Source organism: Phodopus roborovskii, unplaced genomic scaffold (genome assembly GCF_943737965.1).
Source record: "Phodopus roborovskii unplaced genomic scaffold, PHOROB, whole genome shotgun sequence".
Lineage (NCBI taxonomy): Eukaryota > Metazoa > Chordata > Mammalia > Rodentia > Cricetidae > Phodopus > Phodopus roborovskii.
In genome coordinates, this window is record NW_026126514.1 from 23260838 (window position 1) to 23284812 (window position 23975).

The following is a 23975-nucleotide window of genomic DNA, read 5'->3' on the forward strand; positions in this document are numbered from 1 at the left end:
ATCTAATGCTACAATGCGAACTCAGAGATGCTCATCAGCTGGGAGTTTTAAGTATTAGACCTTAAGCTCTTAGAAGTGACACAGCACTAAGAGTGAAATGACCTCTAATCCCAAAAGTACCAAAGCTTACATTTATAATTAAAGTCATAGTCTGAGCAAAAAGCCTAGTGACAGCATGTAACACAGCCCTTAATCACGGAGTTACCCTGTGCTCTACAGGATGGCTATTACTTCACATACATAAAATACAAATGTAAAGCCATATATTAATTATTTGAGCAAACCCAAAAATTCTAATTTGAAATAATCTGTTAAGAGAAATAATATCCACTTGAAATCCCAGTACACATAAAAACACTATTATTCAAACATGTAATAGTGAAATTAAATATATGTATTTCATTATGTATGTAAACAGTATGTGATCGTACAACCCTAAAATCAAAATGTGCAGACCAGTAACAGAGATTCTTAAAAGGGCAGAGAAGTGCCTGGAAAGCACTTTAGAACAGACAGGCATTTTAATGTCTTCAATAGTTAAGATGGCCCGGATATACACACCCAAGTTCCTTCTTTGCTCCTGGCTTCTTGAGGACAGAGGCCCTGGAGTCTAGAGCTAAACATGCTGATGATACATTTCTAAAACCCAGGTTTTCCTAAGTTCAGCATTTCTATGTTCAAATGTCAGCCCCTAGGACTTAGCTAAACATGCCACTGGATAGTTCAAACATTTCCTTTTCTGTTACCCTGGAAACAACTTTCCCTTTTGGGTAACATTTTACTGTTTTATGAGCCAAATGAAGTGCGGGAAATTTGAGCCCGTTTGATTAAACACAGTCAACATAAAGCTGGAGCATGAAAATTAAAGACTCGGAGATGGATATTGGGGTTCAAACTTCAAGCTGAAGATTAGAAAAGCAAAGTAGCGGGCCACTAGCTCATACCACTACCTCAGGCTGAATGGGCTGATTCTGCTGCCTCGCTTCTTCAGCGTGGCTGTAGAATCCTGAGACTGAATGTCTTCCAATCCTCGATATGGCTGGAGAATGAATCCCTCCTATCCTCAATGTGGCTGGAGAATGAGTGCCTGGTCATTTAAGCTAAAATGGGAAACTTAGTTCACTATTTCAAAAGTCTGCCAATTGTATTCTGAAAAAAACATCACAGAAATGTTTAAGATTTCAGGTGAATTAGACTTGAGAGTTGGGGTATAGACTCATTCTGCATTCTTCCAGGTGGCCAAGGTGGTTTTGTGGATCATGCCCACCCAGTCTGAAATGAGAAGAGCTGGATCGCATCAGCTTCACACGTACCTGCTAAGAACTGTGGGTAGAGCAGGGTAGCAGTTAAGAATGCCGGGATGCCAAAGCTGGCTTTGCTTAGCTGAGGCTCTGTGCCTCTGTTCCCTATGTGCAAATGAGGGCAGAGGAACTGCACCTATCCTGCTATTTATAAATACGGCAGTGAATAAAAGGACACATGGAAGCCATTTAGAGCACATATAATGCTCAATAAACTTCAGCTCCTGAATTACTATTGATAGACGAAATGAATCCAAAAAAAGAGAAATTCTCAATGACAGCTCAAGAATTTCACAAAAGACAATACAACACATCAACTATTTCATGCAATACTCAAATACAGAAAGTTTTAAATGTGTTTTCTAAGGGTATAGCAGCATGACTGTACCCATGAGTCCTAACCACAAAAAGAAAATAAAGAAGCATTTCTAACTTATTGGTACATGCAGTTTCCCCTCCCTTTTTTGGTGTGTCTAGTTTTTCAAGGCACATTCAAATAAAATAACGTAGAGCTTAATCATTACGATCTACCGAGATTACCTGTGAATAAAATTTTAACTTGGACAGAGAAAGGGCAGCAATGTTGATGAAGTAAAAAAAAAAAAAAAAAAAAAAAAACCAGCTGTCAGGGTGTGCAAAAGCCAATCACACACGAGTGCAGTTAAAGCACTGAAGTTATGAAGCACTGCATGCAAATGACAGCACCCTTGACAATCACAAGTGCAACGAGCTCGGGGAGACTCTTCTCTTGGGGGGGGGGGTGTTAAGACAAAGTTTCTCTGTGTGGCCCTGGATGTCCTGGAAATCACTCTGCCTCCTGGGTGCTGGGATTAAAGGTGTGTGTCACCACTGACTGGCTAGGGGAGACTATTCTAATCGATATTCTTCAACATTTAAAAAGTTCTTCTATCTTAAATATGTACAGCAAGCACCAGGCTCACCAGGATAAGGAAAGCACATAAAAATGTGTGCTTCAAACTTCTGATGAAACCAGGTGCCTTGTGCAGAGGACTCGTGGATCCAGAGGGGTCAGAAGAACTGGCTGTTACTGGAAATGGCATAGTCTTCCATAGACAACATGCCTCTTAAGGATCTTTAACCCGACAAACAGTGTCAAAGGCATTTGCTACTGAATAAGAAACCAAAATAAACAAGGGTCACTGAGGACAGGTCAGGTACAGGGGGGGGGGGGGAGACTCAGATTCTAAAGAGCTATTTCCTGGATCAGAATAGTTTCTGAAAATCCTGAATGAGTCATTCTTTCCCAGTCATCTCATGTGTATATAATAATAGTAAAAACTTACTAAGCATTTACTCTGTTGCAGTCTCCATTCTAAGCAGTTCAGAGTGTTAACTCCTTAACTCTGGTCCACGCTGTTGTGAGACATATTATTTTGCATATAGGAAACAGAGTCACAGAAATGTTTAGTTATTTCCCTGCCAACACACAGCTGGAAAGGTACCCACACACACTATTCCGCCTCTGCTAAAAGAGGCATGTGAATAACTCTAACACTCTAACAGTTTTTAGGATTTTTTTTTTTAAACCTAAAATTCACAGCATACACTGGGGTGAGGGCGCATCTGGCACATTAATGTTTTTTAGTAGACGTCAATACAGATTAGGCAGACATTCAGTCATCTATTTCCTCTTTGAACCAAACAAAATGACACAATGTAAGGGTGACCAGAACTCCAGCTAGCTTGTTACTTCTTGATATTTAAGTTGTGTTAGGTCTCTCAGAAGACAACCCCAAGTCTTCTCTGCCTTCCAGAATCCCCTCTGTGTCTATACTGGCTTGTTTCAAGGACATCCACTTGCCATGTTTTTTCAGAAGGGTCCTGGAACACCTGACATTAGTCAGTACCACTTAAGTTTTGGGAAGGTGACTCTGAGAGTTCAGATCTCTGCTAACACCAGCACAGCCTAAGGACAAGATGAACCACTGGAAGTTAAGAAAAGCATGAATGAGATGGGCAAAGAAGGCATTCAGTGTGAATGAGGAAGTAAGCACGTTACAAGGAATATGAGAGAAGACCCAGGAGGTTTTTAAGCATTCTCAAAATGTACTGTCATTCACAACCCTAATAACCATGTAAACTAAGCTGGCTAGGTTTGATCTCTTAGCAGTAGAGAAATGTAAGTTTCACCAAGGATGCATGATTTACTCAAAACTGTAATTGGGATTCCATTCAAGACATATTTTATGGGTTACACAAAGATCACCGCTCCTTCCACAAAAATGTCTGCCATTATATTCTTTACCCTGTAGAGTTGATTCAAATACTAAGACTTCTAAATCAAGTAATACTTATATTCATCACTAGATGGTTGTAGTTCAGAAGCATCTTATGCCCTACTATGTATCAGTCTTACTGTAAAGCCCTTTTTGCAGCTTATTTATTATGTTCCTGCATTGTTTACCTTAATGGAAACACAGATCATTACAGTGGCTGACAGTCATGGTACTTTCAACTTTCCTTACAATTTCAAGTGTTTTCCAACCACTAACAACTGTTACCCATAGAGTAACCCATAAACTCTAATAAGTCACGTGGAAGATGATATTAAAAACAGACATAACTGAATAAGAAGTGGCATTATGATATCTGGCCAGTGTCCACAAATACTTTGAAATTAAGAACAGGACGAATCATTTATACCAAAAAGTATTAGTCTTATGTCTTTAATACACACATAATACATTTTCATTCTAAAATGGTTATTTACAGGACTAATTCTTCTACCAACTCTCATTTAATCTAATGGGCTATTCCCAGGAATATTGTTTATGAAGGACACATTAACTACTTGTTACGTTTCGGGGGGTGAGCCCATGACCATGTAGCAGGGAGCACAGCAGCAGGCAGGCAGGCATAGCTCTGGAGCAGTAGCTGACAGATCACATCTGATCCAGAAGTTGCGAGGGGGGGGAGGGGGTAATCAGTTTGAGCCTGGGATGGGCTTTGGAAACCTCAAAGTCCGCCTCCAATGACACATCTCCTCCAACCTGGCCATGACTCCTAAGCTTCCCTAAACAGTCTACCAACTGGGAACCAATCTTCAAAGACAGAGCCTATGAAGGCCAATCTCATTCAAGTCATTATTAATACCTTATCTATATACTTTAACTGCCAAATAAATACACAGAGTCAATTTAAGGGAAGTTACTTTGCATTTGACTGGCCATATTATCTTACTGGAAAAGCTCTTGGTAAAACGCATTGGGCCTGTCAATCTCAGCACTCAGGAAGAAAGAGGCAGAAAGATAGATTATCTGTGAGTTCAAGGCAAACTTAGTCTACATAAGGAGTTTCAGGACAACCAGAACTACTAAGTGAGACCCTGTCTCTAAATCAATAAATAAATAAGGAATTAGAAATCCACAAATCCACAAAGGACAGAGTAAAACCCAACTACTCTCAGCACAAGCATGAACAAACCACTCCATGCTGTTCTCTCACCTTAAATGCAAAAACAGCCATTCTGGAAAAAAAAAAAACAAACTAACTATTAATTACTTCACTTAGTAGCTAGTTGTGTGCTGAAATCACTGACAAGGGTCAAAGGGGAAAGAAAAAAATCAAATAAAGGCTTTAATGATGTATATACACCTGCCCTGTAGACTAGACCACACCTGTTTTCTAGTCCACACCTGTTTTCAACTAAGATACTACACATCAAGATACTACACTTCAGTTCCCTGGCAAATGAGGACCACAGATGTTAAATTCAGGCACAAAGTTAACAGTTCAGGAGAAAACAAGCAGGCATAGCACTCTGAGTCTGAACTGCAGAATCTGGTTCCCTCCACTGACTAAATCACAGTTCTCAGCTGGGGAAATAGGGCTGGGGATGAGGCTTGGGGATGGGGGGAGGGTGGAATGACTCTTTCACAAGGATTGCCTAAGACCATCAGTAAACACTGATATTTACATGACCCATAACAGTAGCAAAATTACAGTTTCAGATAGCAATGAAAATCATTTTATGGTTGGGGGTCCCCACAATATGAGGAACTGTGTTAAAGGAAGGTTGAGAACCACTAGACTAAAGGAACTTCACTGTACTCAGCCAAGAGAAAAAGACACCAATTTCAGAGCAAACTGTGGCAAGAAATAAGAATATAGAGCACTTAGCAGAAAGTATGCATGAACTCTGCATGTGGCAGTCATTGATATTAATATTATTATGCTAGTGGGTGTCTGCTTCTACTTCCATCAGCTACTGGATGAAGGCTCTAGGATGACATATAAGGTAGTCATCAATCTCATGGTGGAAGGGCATTAAAGGTAGCCTGTGGAATCCAGTTACAGAGACGGAGAAGTGAGATGAGCAAAGGAGTCAAGACCAGGCTGAAAAACCCCACAGAATCAGCTGACCTAACAAGGGGGAACTCATGCGCCCCAGCCTGATAGCTGGGAAACCAGCATAGGACTGACCCAGACCCCCTGAATGTAGGTGTTAGTTAGGAGTACTAAGCAGTCAATGGGGCCTCTGGTAGTGGATCAGTATTTATCCCTAGTATAAGAATGGACTTTGGGAGCCTATTCCACATAGAGGGACACTCTCTCAGCCTAGACACTTGGGGGAGGGCCTGCCCCAAATGATATGACAGACTTTGAAGACTCCCCATGGAAGGCCTCACCCTCCCTGAGGAACAGAAAGGGGATGGGCTGGGGTTTGGTGATAGGGGAGAGTAATAGGGGAGGATGGGAGGGTGAGGGAGCTGGGATTGACATGTAAGACAACCTTGTTTCAATTTTAAATAAAAAAGGAAAAAAATATTATTATGCTGTCTTTGCAAGTGATTCAGTAGGTATAGTTAACATTCTTACTAACACTCCCTTCTGTCAGCAGCCTTTACCAGCCTTGAGCATTTGTGTAGAGCTGAGCAGAGCCACTGGTAAGTACTGCAAGAAGGGGGGGGGGAACCCCACAAAGAAAGATGGCAACTATAATCAATGGGAGAATTAGTGTGCAACCCAGTTCCCATTCTTTTACAAAGCACTTTTTGCTCTGTGAATTGAAACAACATGTCCTATATCACTTTTAAAATTCAATTTAGTGAGTTACAATGCCACAGTTTTGAAAATGAAGCAGAACAGAAATGAGTACAGCTCTATTTTATTTCATTTCATATCTGCACTTCTGTACGTGTGTTGTATGTTGTACACCCAAGTACACATGCATACTCACGCATGTAGAAGGCAAAAATCAATTCTTTAGTAAAAATTAAAAAAAAAAAAAAGTACCATCACAAATTTTCTAGGAGAGCTATTTCCACTTTTGTATAATTTGGCTTTTCACAATAAAGATGAAATACATTAACTAAATGAATTGTACGGGGGTATATTACAAATCATGGCAAATGCTTACCAGACTATTTCTTGTTGATTAGGAAAAATACAATCATGGTACCCACAAAGTATAGAGCTGGAAACACACATCTAGAAACTAAACTAAAAGCCACTTGGATTTTGTATTGAGTAGTTCTCCATTGCTCTGACAAAATATGTTCGATAGGGCCAGTGTGATTTCACAATGGATAAATGTGTCTGCTGCCAAACCAGATGACCATAGTCCCAGGACTAAGACATATATGGTAGAAAGGAGAATCAACTCCCATTAGGTGTCCTTTGACTTCCACATTCACACTATAGCATGGATGAACCCATACACAAATACACAGATGCACACAAAATAAAGAAACATGCTAATTTTAAAAATTATTTTAGAGGTTGAGATTTAGCTCAGTGGTAGAGTGCTTGCCCACCAAGTACAAGGCCCTGGATTTGAATCTCAGCATTTTTTTTTAAATGATGTTTTTTTAATTTCCAGAGATAATAGAGGAAGAAAGGTTATGTGCACTTGCTTGGTCATTGAGCTTTGGGCTATGGAGCAGTGTACACAGTGGGAGAGATCTAGTCTTTTCATAGCAGAGATAAGATTACAAGATCCTAATATCCTCTCCCAGTGTATATAGCCAGTGACCTAACTCCCTTCCAGTAGACCCTCCTAAAAGTTCCTCCATCTTCCAGCATTGTCACAGGATGACCACCACACCTTCAACACATACGTGTTATATAACTAACATGAAAAACAAAACAAACACATAAAGCCTTTGAGACTACTCCAAATCCAAACTAGAACAGCTCCCCACCCATACACTAAATTGTCACGGAGCTTGCTGGGTATCATGGAGCCCACCTTTAATCCCAGCACTCAGGAGGCAGGCCAGCCAGAGCTTTACAGTTAAAACCATCTCCCCAAAATTAAAATGATAAATAAGTAAAGAAAGTATGCTGGGGACTGAAGCCAGGGCCTTGTACCCATGAGACAAACACCATCACTGCACTATATCCACAGCCCACATGAGTTTTATAAGAACTGTATTTTCAAAACAGATTAGTAAGAGTAGTTATATCAATTTATACTTTTGTAAATTTAATGCTCATTTAGAAAGCACAAGCATCTGGCTTAATTTTCTGCTATATGAACGGCTTCTGAAAAATCCCACAGTATGCTCATGAGAAAATAAAAGCATATAAGTACTGTTATTAAAGAAAGTGACTTCACAGACTTCTGAATCATCTAAGGCGCCTCCAGGAGCTCCAAAACACACGGATGTCATACAGCATAGTGGAGTGAATCTAGGACCTTGGGTTTGCTTGCTAAGCAAGGGCTGTGCCCTGTCCCTTCCGAGCACACTTGCACAGTCCCTGGCTCAGGCTCTGGAATGAGCACAGAGAATGCCCAAGATCTGCCTCTGCTTCTAACTTACCACTACAGCAGAGCAAAGCCCTTCGCTTCCTTCTTCCCTAGGTCCTTATTATCTCACTGAAGAGAGAGCAGCATATGTATCCTGTCCATCATCCTCTGAATTCAAAATCAAAGTGCACAGACTTGCACTCAGGGTTCTTTGGAAGATGAATGTCTCTTTAAGTGAAGCTCCTGGATGTTATAAAGGTGACAGCTCCACCTGTCTACTCGTGAACATGCCCATTTGTTCACTCAGCACTTTGCTAAATGAACCCTTAGAAATAGAGACAGAAGGTGACAATGGTGTGGCTGGGCCACTGGGATTAAGTCCAAGATCTAACACTGATGTGCAAACTTAGTAGAGCCCATTTTATATGGAGAGATACCTTACCCAGCCTAGACACAGGTATAGGGGGGTGGAGAGGTGCCTTGGTCCTGCCTCAACTAGATGATGGGACAGACTTAGTAGACTTCCTAGGTGAGGTGGGGGCAGGAGGGAAGGGAGGAGGGGGAATGGGGATTGAAATATTAAAAAATAAATTAATTTTTAGAAACTAAGTGAAAGAAAAGAGAGACCAAGTACAACACTCACCTCTAAGGCTAGCACAATAAAGCCAAGAAGTGGCTGCCTAGACTCAGTCTAGGCAGCACCCACCACGATACTGTCAGCACATTTAAATTCTTCCTGACAAATATTGCCTAGAAATGACAGCCCCAGAGAATAGAAAAGCCTGCAAATTACATTCACACTAGTGAAAAAAAAATGGCAGAGAATAAAACCATTACATATAGTCCAAGAGAACTGTAGAAATTTCCAACTTTTATAGGTCAAAATGGTCAGATTTTACATTATGATTCATAGCAATCACAAAATTAAAGTTACAAAGTAGGCAATGAAATAACTGTGTGGTTGGGGCCCATCATAACATGAGAAACTATATTCAAGGGTCAAAGCATTAGGAAGGTTTTGAACTAGACTATGAGACACAATTTCCTCTCCCGTAAGCTACCTCTGCCAAGTATTTCTCCCTAGGAACAAGAAAAGTTAACAACCACAGGGGCCAGCTGTCACCAAAAATAATTTTGGGCAATAGATTTTTTTCATCTAACTAAGTTCAAAGGTCTGAGTGACTGCCAGAACATTTCCCGTTCCTATCTTTCAACTATATGAGTAAGGTCTTTCAATGCCTTATCTCAATACAAGAGTTAAAGAGCAGACAGCTGATGCTGAACCCTCATCAAAACTCATTCATGTACAAAGAACTATTTTTTTAAGTCAAGCCCTATTCATATCTCAACACTAGAAACAATCTCCAATAAACCCTTAGTATTTTATCATTATTTATCAAAATATTTAACATCATTAGATCGGTATGAGTTATGTGGTGGTGGAGATAAGTGAACATTAGTGCTTTGACAGCTATGGTGGCACACATGTGTAGAACAGGCTAAAGCAGTGGAGACAGGTGGGTCATGTGTTCACCCTGGGCTTCACGTTTGGGATAGCAAGATCAGTGTATAAGTGGCACTTGCTGCCAAGCTTGAGGTCCTAAGTCTGAGCCACAGAAGCCATGTGATAGGTGAAAACCATCTCCTACAACTGTCCTCTAACTTTTACACATACACAGACATGCAGGCAAAACATTCATGCACATAAAATAATAAAAATAAATGTAAAAGGGTAAAATGAAAATAATTAAAAGTAAAAGATTTGAAAGAACCACTGTATTTTTATTACATTTATTTAGTGTATTATGTATATCCATGTGTGTCTGTATGTATAAGAGTTCAAGGACAGCCTGGTCTATAAGGTGGGCAAGTTCCAGGACAGCCAGAGCTACACAGAGAAACCCTGTCTTGAAAAACCAAAAGAAGAAAAAAAGAAAAAAGGGAATTGATCTGGGTACATAATGACATTTACATCCAACAAGGGCACTGGAAGGGCTCTACAAGGCTGAGAAAAATTGTTGATCATAACTTCAGTTTACTCAATGACAATTGTGAGCTGGGCCCTGATCTTACACGAGCACATACTCTCATTCCTACACACTGTTAATAGCAATGAACAAAAGAGATGAAGCGTTCTGCCTTGGGTAGCGTTTAGACAGCTAAGTATCAAGCACGGCACTGAGCAGAACGTCAAAAGGAAATGAGCAGTAGAGAATAGAAAAGGCAGAGCAATGGGGGAAGATAGGAGCAGGCCCACAACTTGAAACAGTTTTAATTCAATACCTAACAATGACATCAGTGCAGTAAATAACAGATGAGAAGAAAGCTCAGGGGGAATAAGGAGACACCCAAGGACACCCAACTCTCTATCAAGGAGGTGATATCTAAGATAACTATGCAAAGAGCCAAAGAAGCTGGCCAGAAGCACAAGAAGAGGAAGGGCTTTCCAGACCTTTCAAGGGAACCAAGAGGAGCAAAAGCACCCAAGTGTCCAGCATCTAGCTGGGAATAGTAGGAGACCAACAGAGAGGAAGTCAGTGGCACATTCTACCAGCTTCTGTGAAAGGTGACTACGGAAGTATAGGATGGGGGCAAAGACCTCCTGGTTCTCCTGCAATAGAAGAAAAAGGGATGGGGAGAGCAGGACGTGCAGGGAGGGCTTAGCTAGGGGCCAAACAGGTGGCACTTGGGCCATAAAGGAGAAGATAGTGCCTTTCCCTAAAAAGAAAACATCCTAGAGAAATGTGGGGCATGCTAAATTTGAAGTGCCTAGCAGAAGCTAGAAATGGAAAACTGGATTGAAGAAAAGCTAAATGTGGAGATGCAGATCGAAGACTCTATGAAGGGAAGTCAAGGATATCAGAAGGCATGGACACCTCCCCTCTCTTCCCTGAAGCTCTCTGAATTATAGATTTTTATAAAGTGCACGAGAACCTCTAGCCACTTCCTTTCCCATAAAGAACTTGCCTATATTAACATTACTATTTTTGCCCAACGGTGGTGGTCCAACATCTTTAATCCCAGCAAAAAGCAGGTGGATCTCTGTGAGTTGGAGGCCAGCCTGGTCTATGGAGACCAGCCTGGTCTACAGAGTAAGTTCCAGGACAAGCAGAGCTACACTGAGAAACCCTGTCTCACAAACAAACAAAAACATATATTGAGTCTATCACCCACAAATACTCAAAAGCAGTTTAAGAATGAGGCAATTCCAAGAATGGGGCATTTACAGACCATTTGCAGAGCCACACACAATAAACAAAGTTATAATTCAAGCCAAAAAGAAATAGTCTGAATTTATTCCAAAAATCAGGAAAGTCAGGCCCAGGGATAGATGCAGGTCTAGGCTGTTAGGTCTCAGCCTGTCCAACATCCAGAAATGAGATCAAGCTGGACTGCAGAGTTTATTGCAGTAAGATAAAAAGCCAGCATTCCTCGGGAACTGATTCTCATTTGCCAAAGGGAGCCATCTCCCTTACCTCTGGCAGGAGGGGCTCCATATAGATCTCCACTGGCATGTACCTGTGGCTTCCACAGTCCTATTCACCAGCCCTTCCCTCCCCACAGCTCCAGACCTCCCCTATGGCCTGCTGTTCTCTGGACTGCTCCACTCTCTCTTTGGCTCGCCTGTTACCCTTTCACTGTATGCTAGTCTCCCTGCTCTCACAGACAGCCCTGGGCATGTCCAGTCCGCTTTTACTCTCGTATTCACAATAAAAGCATTAACCACACAACGAAGTGGCCATACCGGCAGTTTCTTTGCTGCGCCCCCTTGCATGCACAGACTATTTGGAATTCCTACACAATTTTCTCCAACTAGTAAAAGAAATGGTGGGAATAGCCTTCATCTTTTTATAGTCTAATATTTCAAAAGGCTGAAATAAACATACACATATGCTAAATATTTACTTTTTGAATTTAAAAGAAATCCAAGCAGGAAAAAAAAGCTGCCCACAGCAAACTTGGTAGGTTTGCTCACCTCACCTGGGAGGTCATACTCCTGACAATACTTCTGGTTAGGTCTAGTTTTGGTTTTAAGACAGGATCTCATGTAGTGTAGGCTGACCTACAATTTACTATGTAGCCCAAGGATGATCCTGAACTTCTGATCCTCCCACCTCCACTTCCCGAATGCTGGCATTACAAACTTCCATCTCCTTCTCTTCCTCTCTCCCTCCCTCCTTCCCTCCCTCTCACACGTTTTTAAAAAGCATACAAACAACTATGAAATGAGAATACCCTCCTTCCTTGTTTATATGCAAACAAATGATCATGTGTTTCCATTCTGTACTATGTAAGAAATAATCTATTACTGTCTGTGTGCCTGTGCACACGGACCACGATTTTGACAGAGAATGTCCTCAGAGGTATTTTCTTCAGGAGCTGTCCTAATGGCATTCAGTTATAGCACGTCTCTTCCTAAACCCACTCAACTTCCCTCCCCCTCTTTTCACACATTCTCAAAGCAGTTCTACTAGGAAACTATTTTTAAAATTGTCTCATGAGTAAAAACATTTGTACAAATAGTAGGTTATCAAACAAATACTAAAACAAACATTCTCTATTCTTAGATTGTACATACAAACATGTCCATGCACAAATAAATATCTATTATGTAGATGTACCACGATTCATATTTTGGGTTGCCTGCCAAAACATGCACACTGTAAAAGCCTAAGAAGTGTTCACCAACAACAGTGTGGTGGGATATTTATTACAGTGTAACAATCGAGACTGTTGATAAAGTTTACCTTGAATGGGGGGGGGGGGGGGCGGAGTCAGAGACTAGCTGAAGGGAATTAGCCAGAGAGAAGCTAGCAATTTGGATAGAGAAGATGCACAGGAAGGAAAGGGAGGGATCTTGGGTTTGGCACTTCCTTGGTTTAGGGACAAAGTAAGAGATGGCTCTCTTGCTGGGTCTCAGCCAAAAAACAAGGTTACTTCTTTTCTGATCTAACAAGTTTTCACCTCAGCATCTGACTTCCAAGTCTTTGTTGGTACATAGAATGATACTTAGTTTAAATCAACAGAGCACAGAGCCAGGGTTGAAGAACCAGATGGCCCTCCATGCTTTGTCCTCAAAAGCCCTCTAAGCTAGGCCTACAAAAACAACACACCACAGCACTGCTAGGACTGCAACAGCACAAAAAGCTACAAACATGAGACCCACAACACTCTACCTGCCCTTCTTGCTCTCCTTTCCTCCTCCCATTTTCCTTCTTGAACACTCTGCTTTCCTGCCCCTTCCTTCCCTACCACCCCATGGACTGAAGCCCTATGCCTGGCATCAGTGTGAGAACCTGTACAGTCCTATCTACTCAAGAGACCAAGGTAGGAGAATCACTTGAACCCCTAAGTTTGAGGCCACCCTGGACAACACAGTCTTTGTTTTAAGGAGGGATGGAGGGAGGGAGGGAGGGGGAAAAATACCCCATTGGAGATTTCACTACCCTAGCTGTGAACACATCAGATCTCTTTAGATGCCTTTTTTAAATAAAAGGACTCGTGGCTATTTGAGATTTCCACCTTCTGTTGAGCTGCTTATGGCCTGCTCATACCTTTCTTACAGCTCTTAATTTGACTTGGTAGGTTTTGTTTAGTTCAGTGGGGGGCAGGGGAGTCATTTCATTTTTTTGAGAAAAGGCAGGCCAGCTCCCAATTTACCATATAAAAAGAAGTCCTGATAATCCTGCCTCTACCTCCAAGGCTCTGGAATTATGTGCATGAAGGTTAAAGGCACTGGCTGTTCTTCTAGAGGACCCAGGTTAGAGTCCCAGCACCCATTATGGTAACTCACAACCACCTATAAGGAAGTCTAAGGAATCCAATATTCTTCTGACTTTCACAGATACCAAATATGTGGCATACATAATACATATGCAGGCAAAAAGCACTCACACACATAATTCTTAAAACAAAAATAACAAAACAGAAACACAGTGCTTCTGTTTCTATAAGGCCACCAATCAAACATAGTCCTTCAAAGAGGAGGCAACAGTAGCTCCAAGGCTGGACTCCACTAGGAGAGCAGGTGTGGAGCTAAAAAGACTGCCTCTGAGCTGCCTCTTCAGGGCTAGTCTTCCCCTCAGATTAGGCCTGGCTTAGAGGTTTTTTTTTTTAGTTATGCATATGGTTTATGTTTGTAGCTTCCATCATATCCTTACTGTGGAGAGCTGATAACCAAGGAAACAAAGTGGACAAAGACAGACATAAAAGCAAGAGGGAAAACTTCAGTCTAGACCTTCAATTACCTAGGAACTTCCTGCTCTGAGACCTTAAGCTCAGCCATTCTCTGTTGCTCTATGGCATGACTGGCAAGGCTCACACCACCACTGCAGGAACTGCAGGTGTATCTAAATGAACAGTGCACTGAATGTTTACACTTTCGTGCACATAAGCAAACTCTACACTGCTTGGGGAAAAGAATAGAATATCTTGTTTTCTAATGGAAAACAAGAAACTGCCCCAAGCAGCTATTGCTTCCAGTTGACAACTCAAAACTTGCTGTTTCTTTTACATGGAAATTGAAGATATGTGGCTGAGTGTGTGTGTGTGTGTGTGTGTGTGTGTGTGTGTGTGTGTGTGTATGTGGTCCTTTAGAAGTCCCCACTAAATAAACAGAATTCCATGTCACTATGGCTCTGAAGCCTCTTGTAAAGATTTTTAAAGAGTCATAACAGGTTTACATTAACTCCGTGGAAAGAGTCTGGCATTTTAAAAGGATCTGAGGACTCCAAACCTTCTTTGGACTCCCCAAGCCTCTTCACTGGGAATGCAGTCAGGATAGCCATGGCAGGTGGACTTCTCTCAGCTTGCCCTGGCCCACTGCAAACATGGAAAGTAGAATTGGAATACCTATGTGTGCTCCTTGCATCACTAAGTGCTTTGCTTTGTTTATATATGGGGTGGAGAGTAGGGCTAAGTGTTTGTTTTATTTTTGCAATTGGGCAGAAATGTACTTATTGGCTAAGTAATGACAGCCAATTCTTCCAGCCTAGAAACCATCAGGAGCCTTACCAAAACCCAAAAGTTAAGACTTTAAGCTCCTTCTATAGCCTCGGAGAAAATAGTATGGTTTATTCTGTTAAACTCTATCTAACCTTGCCTATACGTGTGAGAGCAAAAATCGGGGGAGGTGGCTGGAAATAGCACCAGTCTCTAGGAGTACCCAACTGCTGTAGATGCAGTATCCTTACATAGTAAAAGTAAATCCGCTCAATAGTCAAACAAAATGGGGTAGGCTATGTTCAAGTAAAAGCAGCAGACAACTCTAACATGGAGTACCCCAACACCAGAGATCACTTATAAAGACAAACAAGTAAATGTGACTCAAAGTTATATAAGTTTCATTTCATAACCCATTGGCCACTCTGCTTTGGGTCCTGTGAGAGTTTTCATTTCATAACCCACTGGCCATACTGCTTTGGGGCTTGTGAGAGGCATCATGCTGCAATGCACAGGGTAGCCAAAAAAAAAAAAAACAAAAAAAAAAAAAAAAAAAAAACTCACCTCATGGCCAAGAAACAAAAACAGAAGGAAGGATAGGGCTGGCAGCTCACAATCTGCACACCCCCAATGACCCAAAGACTCCCTACTAGGCCCCATCATCTCAAAACTTCTACCCACCTACCAGTTGTACTGCTCTGAAGGAAAAAAAAAAAAAAAAAAATCCTTAACCACACAGATCTCTGGGGATGTTTAAGATCTAAACTACATCACCAGGCTTCTGAATGTCACACTAGTCATAATCTCAACCTGGTCATTCTAAATGGTGGCCTGCTCTGGCCTGTCTACAAGATGCCAATACAACTCCTACTCTCCCATGCTCTCCTACCAGGTGTCACAACCATGATAAATGTCCTTTACAGGTGAAAGCATCCCTACCAATACTGCCAGCAAAGTGGCTCACCACCAAGCCTAATATCCTAAGTTTGATCCCAGAGACCCATAGGTAGAAACGACACCACAGAAGCCAAGGCCCATTAAGAGACAATCATTTCCTTCTGGTCAAGAGAATGGGGTCTGTGGTCTGAGTAGAGACCTAACATTCTATCTAGTTTGACAAGTCAATGGCTAAGGGACCACCCCTTAGATATTGGGTTTCCCATAAGCCATGCTAAAGAGATAGATGGAACAGTTATCCCCTCAATGAAATTATGTGCTTTTCCTTCCCAGAATTCCTACCTCCTAGCACAACCATGCAGTTATGTAAGTTTGCCTACTCTTCTGAACCACTCAAAAAAGTGAGGTGCTTCCTTTTTGCTGCATGCTTTCTCTGGTACTTTGGAGATCCTTATTCTTTCTCTAAAGTTCCCCTCCCTCTCATGGGGTTGTTGTCTGCCATGTAGGCTGGCTGACCTCCATACCAACTTATCTTAAAAAGCACCCCCACCCCATCTTCCCAGTCTCCTCCAGCCAGCTGCTGAAATTTATGGTTTGCCTGCCCTGGGGTTTTCTTTTAAACAATAATAAATGTGTTCCTGGGCGTCTATGAGTCCATTTTTAAATCCAAAAACCCAAATAAGGCTTCCTGATTTTCCAATATCATTTTGGCAACCAAAAAAGTACTCCCCCAAATTTCTGTTTTGCCTGCATGTTTGTCTTGCACCATATGTGTGGAAGCCAGAATATGTTCTTGTATCCCCTGGACCTAGAGTTACAGACATCTGTGAGCTGCCAAGTGGGTGCTGAGAATTGTACCAAGAACCTCTGGAAGAGAATGCAGAACTCTTAACCACTGAGCAATCTCTCCATCAACTCCGCCCCACCCCCATTTTTAATTAAAAAAAAAAAAAAAAAAAAAAGATCAAAGGTTTGGAGGTAGGTGAGATGGCTCAGCAGGTAAAGACACCTGCCACCAAGACTGACCACATGAGCTCAATCCCTGGGACCCAATGGTGGAAGGAAAAGACCAACTTCTGTAAATTTCCCTCTGCTCTCTATATCTGCCATGTATAAATATAATTTTAAAAATCCCCCCCCCAGAGCATGGTGGTACACAAGTGAAAGGCAGAGGGAGGTGGAGATCTGAGTTCTAAGCCAGCTTTGATATACATACCAGTCTCAGGTAAGCCATATAAAACCATCTCAAAAAACAACACACAAAAACCCACTGACAGGAAAAAAAAAAAACTTTTAAGTGGGAAGAAATATCCCCAGAAGTACTTAGTGAGTATAATATTATCACCTTATTTTTATAAACTATAAAGTTATATACATATATGCAAAAAATCCTAAGATGGGTATTAATTTGTTGTTGTTATGATCAGCATATATATTTTCCAAGACCCAAACTTTAAACTTCAAACTGTCTTCATTGTTCAAATTTGTCTCAAACTTTCATTTTGTTATGGCAAGTATTTGTGAATTATTCTATGCTACATATAGGGATATGATATCACTACCCACCATCAATACGTCACAGTGCTGAGCTCCTGAAAGTGAGCCACTTAAGGTATAACTAAATACACCAAAGTCAACCTCCAGGAATCAAGAACCCTTCCCAGCTACCCTCTTGAACCTTAACCCATCATCAGTTAGGAATATAAAGACCTTGGGCAAGCATAAGGCCAAGAATGCAGTTCAGTGGTAGAGAGAGCTTGAAGAATATGCCTTGGCTGGAGAGTCAATCCCCAGTGTATGTAGAGAGGGAGAGTTTAAATTAAAATGTTTGTTTTTAATAAATGTTTAATAAATAATTAATACTTTAATAAAATCTTTCCATATGAACTTAAATTTATGATTCTTTTTTTTCTATATTGACCAAGAAAACCAAAACACCAATAGTTTTTCTTTTCCTACTTAAATTTTGAAAGAATAATCAAAGCCAAATGTCCAAAATATTGACAAACCTGACAATTAATAAAATTTAAATCCCAAGTCTAGATTTGAAATAACTGTTTTATCAAGGCACACAGTAAAAACGCAGTATTCCAAGGGGGTTTTTGTTTTTTTGTTCTTTTTGGGTTTTTTTGGTTTTAAAATACACAGGCTGACACGCTTCAAAACAAAATGTCAGGCACTCACCATAATAGCTGCGGCCTTTAAACTGCCCAGCACCCCCTCCCTTGCCCCAACTCTAGCCAGTTTAACTGCTTCTAAATGGAACATTCTAAACTGCTAAAAATAAACTTATCACTATTCCCTCCTGCTTGTTTTGCCATTTTCCATGACATTTTGACCTTTATTCAGGCTGTTATCATCACAAACATACAATGCCCATCTGATACCATTTCAAGGCATTTTATAGAGATGCATAAATGTGAAAGTCTTCCTTTTCCATTGAAAGAGTGAGGAAAAGGAACTTTGAATGCCTCAGCCACTTAAGAGCCCTGGGTCCAGGCTGACTTCATATAACTGAGCTTCCCACCAAAACACCACAGAGTTCTCTTCCTTGAGTCAAGCACTATCTCTGGAGTAGGCACACCCCTGTCCCCAGAGCAACTAACAACTACACTTAGTGGCACAAAACAATAACCCCAGCATTTTGGAAGTTGGAGGCCGGAGATCCAAAGTTCAAGGCTAGCCTAGACTAGAGAAATTTTTGTCTCAGAAAAATAAATAGGTAAAAACAAATAATATCATCCTTCTGGGACTGGCTTAAACATTGATATTATACATAAGTTTATGCAGGTATATACAACATGAAAGTAAAAACTCTCCATGGGAACAATGGAGGCTAACAGGACGGGGAAGAGAATATGGGGAGCAGGGGAACATGTTCACATATATCTACATGCCCCTATGAAAATGTTCTTATGAAACCAAGAACCCATGCCAACTTTACAATTAAAGAATATTGCATAAGCAATTGAAATATAACCAATCTGCTCAGTTTACCAAGAGACTGAATGGTGAACCACAAATCAGCACAAGCTGTCACATGACACACTCCTTAACTGGCCAGAAGTGCTCAGGGAGTGTTTTTATCCAGTATCTCATTTCACTAAAGCTTAATACTTCCTTTGTCATAAACATTAACAAATCTCACTTTCATATTTACTTAGAAGGTAATATAGTTGGTGTTTGGTTAAGTTTTAGGCAACTACTGACTCTGCCAACTTAATTAAGCAAAACTAATTACCCTACCAGAAACCAAGTTACAATCTTTTCTTTGTAACAGCATTTTAAGTAGGACGAAAGGACTTGTGGTTTGAATGAGATAACCACCTCCCCATAAGTCTTGGGCATTTGAATATTGATTAGTGTTGGCAGTTGGGGGCTGGGGGTGGACACCCACAAGCATGCCTGCTCGTCTTGCTTGGCCCAGGGACTGACTTCACCCAGGGTCTGCACATTTTAGTTAGGTACTCTCTCTACCACCAGGCTGTATGTCCCACCCTTTTGAAACAGGGTCTCATTAAGTCCCACAAGCTGGCCTAAACTCACTCTAGCTAACAAAAGCTTCCCAAAATAGCTGGGATTCCAGGCATATGCCACTCAGCTGCTTCTCGAGAAATGAACCAAGCAGCTCTCCTCTGGATGAGTTCCACAGGTATTGTAGGCCAACTGACCCAGAAAGAGTACGCCGTTTACATGCACTCCTAAGAGGAAGCTTAGCACAGTGGCAGTGAAGTCCTGATCCCAGATTTCTGGTTCTAAGCCCAGTGGCTCCAGTTTTTTGTCTGGTATTCTGCAATCTCTCTCACATCTTCCAATCTAGATGTAGCTGGTATTTATGTGGAACTTTATCTTGAAAATGCATTGCTACTTTCAATAGTTTCTTTGAAGTCCCCACATCAATCACTCAAATGAAACATTGGCCATTTTATGGACGGTGATGATGAGAATGTTTTGGACACCATGAATTTTTCTTAAAGAACATAAGACATCCTTGATGATCTGGGGCGGGGGGGGGGGGGGGATTCTAAAAGGAAATATTTTGCTTTTTTTTTTTTTTTTTAATTACTCTCAAAAGCAACTTTTGAGGAAACAAACTCACTTAATGAAAAATAAAAAACAAAAACATGGCTTTCAAAAACAAATGTCCTAGATTTACTTACGTCAGACAAGAGCATCATTTCTCATACAAATAAATACACGGAGGTCCAAATAAAGACACATAATTACAATACCAAAATGCTATGGCTTTTTTCTCCAGCTTCAGTCACTGCGACCAGACAGAATCTATAAAAACTAATTTTTAAACTCAGGATTTAGGACTACAGGAGAACTGGTCTAAATAATTTCTATCTATGTATTTGAAGGTTAATTGGCAACAACACAGAATAAACACCAACATGGAAGACCAGGAAATGAATCAATTAGAAATGGCAGATCCTAGCCTAACAGGAGCCAAGAATCACAGATTCCTTAATAGTGCCAGAGCAGCCTTGAATGTGCTCCATGTTAACTCATTTATCTACCACACAAGCTACTATCATCTCCCACTTTACAAATTAGAGGCAGCAACAAATTAAATGACAAATGCATAGATGACAACTGCAAAAGGAAACCCAAGATATAAACCAAGTCACTGCAGCCCTACAGTCTTATAATGATGGTGGTATTTTTTACATAAAATGTCCAGAACACATAAACCTAAGGATGCTGGAAGTAGACTAGTAACTGCCTGAGGCCAGACCTGGCAAACTTAGTTGCACACTTGCTCTCCACCCCCACTCCACTCCTACTTTTCTGTACAACACCAGGGTCTTATGCATCTATGGAAGTATATACTACTGAGCCAGGACCACAATTTCATTTTCAGGTGATAAGAACAACCTAAATTTGGACCATGCTGGTGGTTATATGCTCTGACTATTCAAGAAAAACTAAAGAACTATACACTTTAAATGGGTGAACTGTATGGTGTGACCAACACCCCAATTATTAAATAAAGTAATAATAAATAAAAATGCTAATGATGGAAGCTGTAGATGTACCTTATTGGTAGGTTATCTAACATGTGCTAGGCCCCAGAGTTGATCCCCAGCACCACAAAATACACTTTTTATATTTTTGTAATAGATACAGAATGAGACAAAATATATTTAGAATTATTTAAGACCACTAATACATACAAATATAAATTCATCCCATGGGGGTGGGGTGAGGGACTTAAAGAAAATACAGCACAATGTTTGAAGTAATAAATCATCTCTGCAGCTGAGGGAGGGCTCATTTTTGCATCCTTCTTTGTGAGGGGGAAGAGGGAGCTTGAGACTAAGGTTGAGGAGATAGAACATCAAGAAAATGCTTGCTGAGCAAATACAAGAGCCATGGTTTAACCCCCATCTGATAGCTGGACTAACTTGACTCAAAGGGGCTGAAGGTCCCACACAGGTATGAAGAAGCAAATCCTGTTATGTGTGCCCAAAAAGCCAGCAGTTGTGTGGATTCTTGTCTGCTTGGAAGCCAGGAAGGATGAGAAGGCAACTTGGCAACTGGAGAAATGTGTACGTGTAAATCATTCTCCAAAACGAAAAGGTTCAACACGAATACTTTCCTCAAACTACAGGGAAGAAATATTCTGGCTCAGTTCTTTTAATTTTTCCCAAAAACAACACAAACAAAAAGCTGAACACCTCAGTAGTTCTCAAAATAGATACACGATTTAGAAGTACTGCTCCATACCCAAGAATCGAGCGTGAGCAGGAGCTGTAAGACTGACTAGATGTGTCATTGCTCAATGTGTCTTGAGTATAAATTACCTGCAGTGAGGACCTGGTTAAGTCTTACCAGGCTAATAATTACTAAGCTGGGTAAAACAGTTGTGGATATTCAAGTAAAACTGTCCCCCACAGACTTAGGTATTTGAACATTTGGTCCCCAGTTGGTGGCACTATCGAAGCAAGGTTTACAAGGTGTGGCTTTGCTACAGGCAGTCACTGAAATTGTGCTTTGAGAGTTTATTAGCATGCCTTACTCTATTCACTCCACTTCAAGCTTGCATTTGAAGATGTGCAAGCTCGGCTCCCTGCTCCTGCAGCTACACCTCCCAACCATGGTGAGCACTTTCTCCTAGAGCTGGTAAGTCCAAACAAACCCTTCTCTAAATTGCTTTCGGGCCATGGTGTTTCATCACAGCTACAGAAAAGTAACTAATACAACAACCCACATTCTGTCTATTTGGAATGAATTTGTGGGCTGAGGGTATTGCTCGGTGATAAAGCACTGGCCTGGCATGCATGGAGCCCTGGGTTTGACCCCAGCATGAAAGGAGAAAACTGTTCTCAGAATTACTTTTAAGATCAGGACATCACACAAATATAGACAATACCCTCCCCTAAAAAAGGAAAAATGTAAACACACCACATTGTTTTAATTTGTACTTTTTTTGTACTCTCTTTAGGAATGCAAGAGTCAGAAAAACAACCCAAAGGTTCTAACTGGGAGGCCTGGGAAATGGTTCAACAAGTAAAGTCACATGCTGCCAAGAAGCCCAAAGACCTCGGCTGCATCCGCAGGGCCCACAGAGTAGAAGGAAAGAACGGACAGCTGCAGTTGTCCTCTAACTTTCTCCTAAGCACCACAGCATGGACATGAGCACACAAAACATAAAGAAAGTTTAATTTTAAAAAATGTAAGGCTGAGCCAAGGTGCTGGTGGCGCATGCCTTAATATTCAGTAAGCATAAGCAACAAGAAATCCTGCCTCAAAACATTTTTCGAAAAACAAAGAATAGCTAAGCATGGTGGCACATACCTTTAATCCCAGCACTCAGGAGACAGAGGCTGGCAGATCAGGACAGCCAGGGATAGAGAAACCCTACTTCCAAAGAAGGAAAGAAAGAGAAGGGAGGGAGGGAGGGAGGGAGGGAGGGAGGGAGGGAGGGAGGAAGGAAGGAAGGAAGCGAGAGAGCGAGAGCAGGGTGGGGTGGGGGAGTGGCAATGCATACCTATAGTCCCAGGTAGTCAGCAGGTGAGTAAAGCAGATTATTTGAACTCACAAATTCAAAACCAGCCAGAGCAACATTGTGAGGTGTCACTCTCAAGACCCAAAAATAACAGAGGCTCAGCACACACTTTCTACAAGGCATAATCTCCCAATGTTGAGTATTACCAGTAAACCAGGGCAATATATGAGGACAGGCCAATGCATGTGCAGACCATAAACCAAGAACTATACAGTAAATACCTACAAGAACCACACAGAAAAGCCGGCAATATTTAAGCTACCACACACACCGTGATCTTCACGGGAAGGCTTTTCAGGAAGCCCACTTCTTGAGCTGAGCCCTACAGACAGAAGATGAAGTTCCTTCTTGGGGGAAATGAACAGAGCAAAGGCACTGAAGCCACCAAGAACATGGTGCGGGGCAGCAAGCTGGGGACAGGCCAGCTGGTCCATGAAGGATTAAAAAAGCACTGGGACAAGTCCAAATCCCAGGCAAGCCATCTGGCCTACACATCTCCAGGTGAGAGCCACAAATGAGAACCACTGGGAGTGGAGATGAAGAGCAACCACTTTCCCAGGAGATTTTTATTCACACAGCAGTTTTCCAATAACTAACTGGTCTAGGGCAAGGAAGTGGCATAAGGAACATGGTATGGGTAAAAACAGGAAATATACATCACATGTGAACACTGCAGGAAGACATTCCTAAGGTGTCCTACTACTACCCTGCCCCCAAAACACTTTAATGTGTTGCATATTTTAGTGAATTTCGTATCTGAACATCATAAATAACTTGTCTCCTCTTAGGTGTAATGAAATGATGAGAATTACATAAGGGCCTTGAAAGCCCTTATTTTAAGAGGTCCAAGTGGCAGAATCTGAGGCAGCCACTTGGGAAAAGCCCAACTAACTCAACAGCACCCTCCCAACACCCCAAATGTGCTTTGCTAAGAAAAGGCCTGCTTTGACGAAGAGCAAGGCCAAAACAAAACAAGCTCTTTGAAGTTCTGATTAAGCATGCAGTTCTGAAATCACATTCGAGAGTCTCTCGGCCCCAGATCTGAATACCTCAGTTCATTAATCAGAAATGAGGCCTTTGGAAGGCTTTGAGAATAACTCTCTAAACT

The 23975-nt window shown here is 41.3% G+C and overlaps 1 protein-coding gene across 4 annotated transcripts in view; it reads right to left on the minus strand.

Moving 5' to 3' along the window:
- Ppp2r5e (protein phosphatase 2 regulatory subunit B'epsilon) overlaps nt 1–23975 on the minus strand; it is a 143556-nt gene that overhangs the window by 81539 nt on the left and 38042 nt on the right. The window contains exon 1 of one of the 4 annotated variants that reach the window (XM_051196006.1): nt 18037–18090. The exons of the other annotated variants lie outside the window; for them this stretch is intronic. The gene's annotated coding sequence lies outside the window, so the exon portion shown is untranslated. Of the gene's footprint in view, nt 1–18036; nt 18091–23975 lie in introns of those variants that run through there. 4 annotated transcript variants of the gene reach the window in all.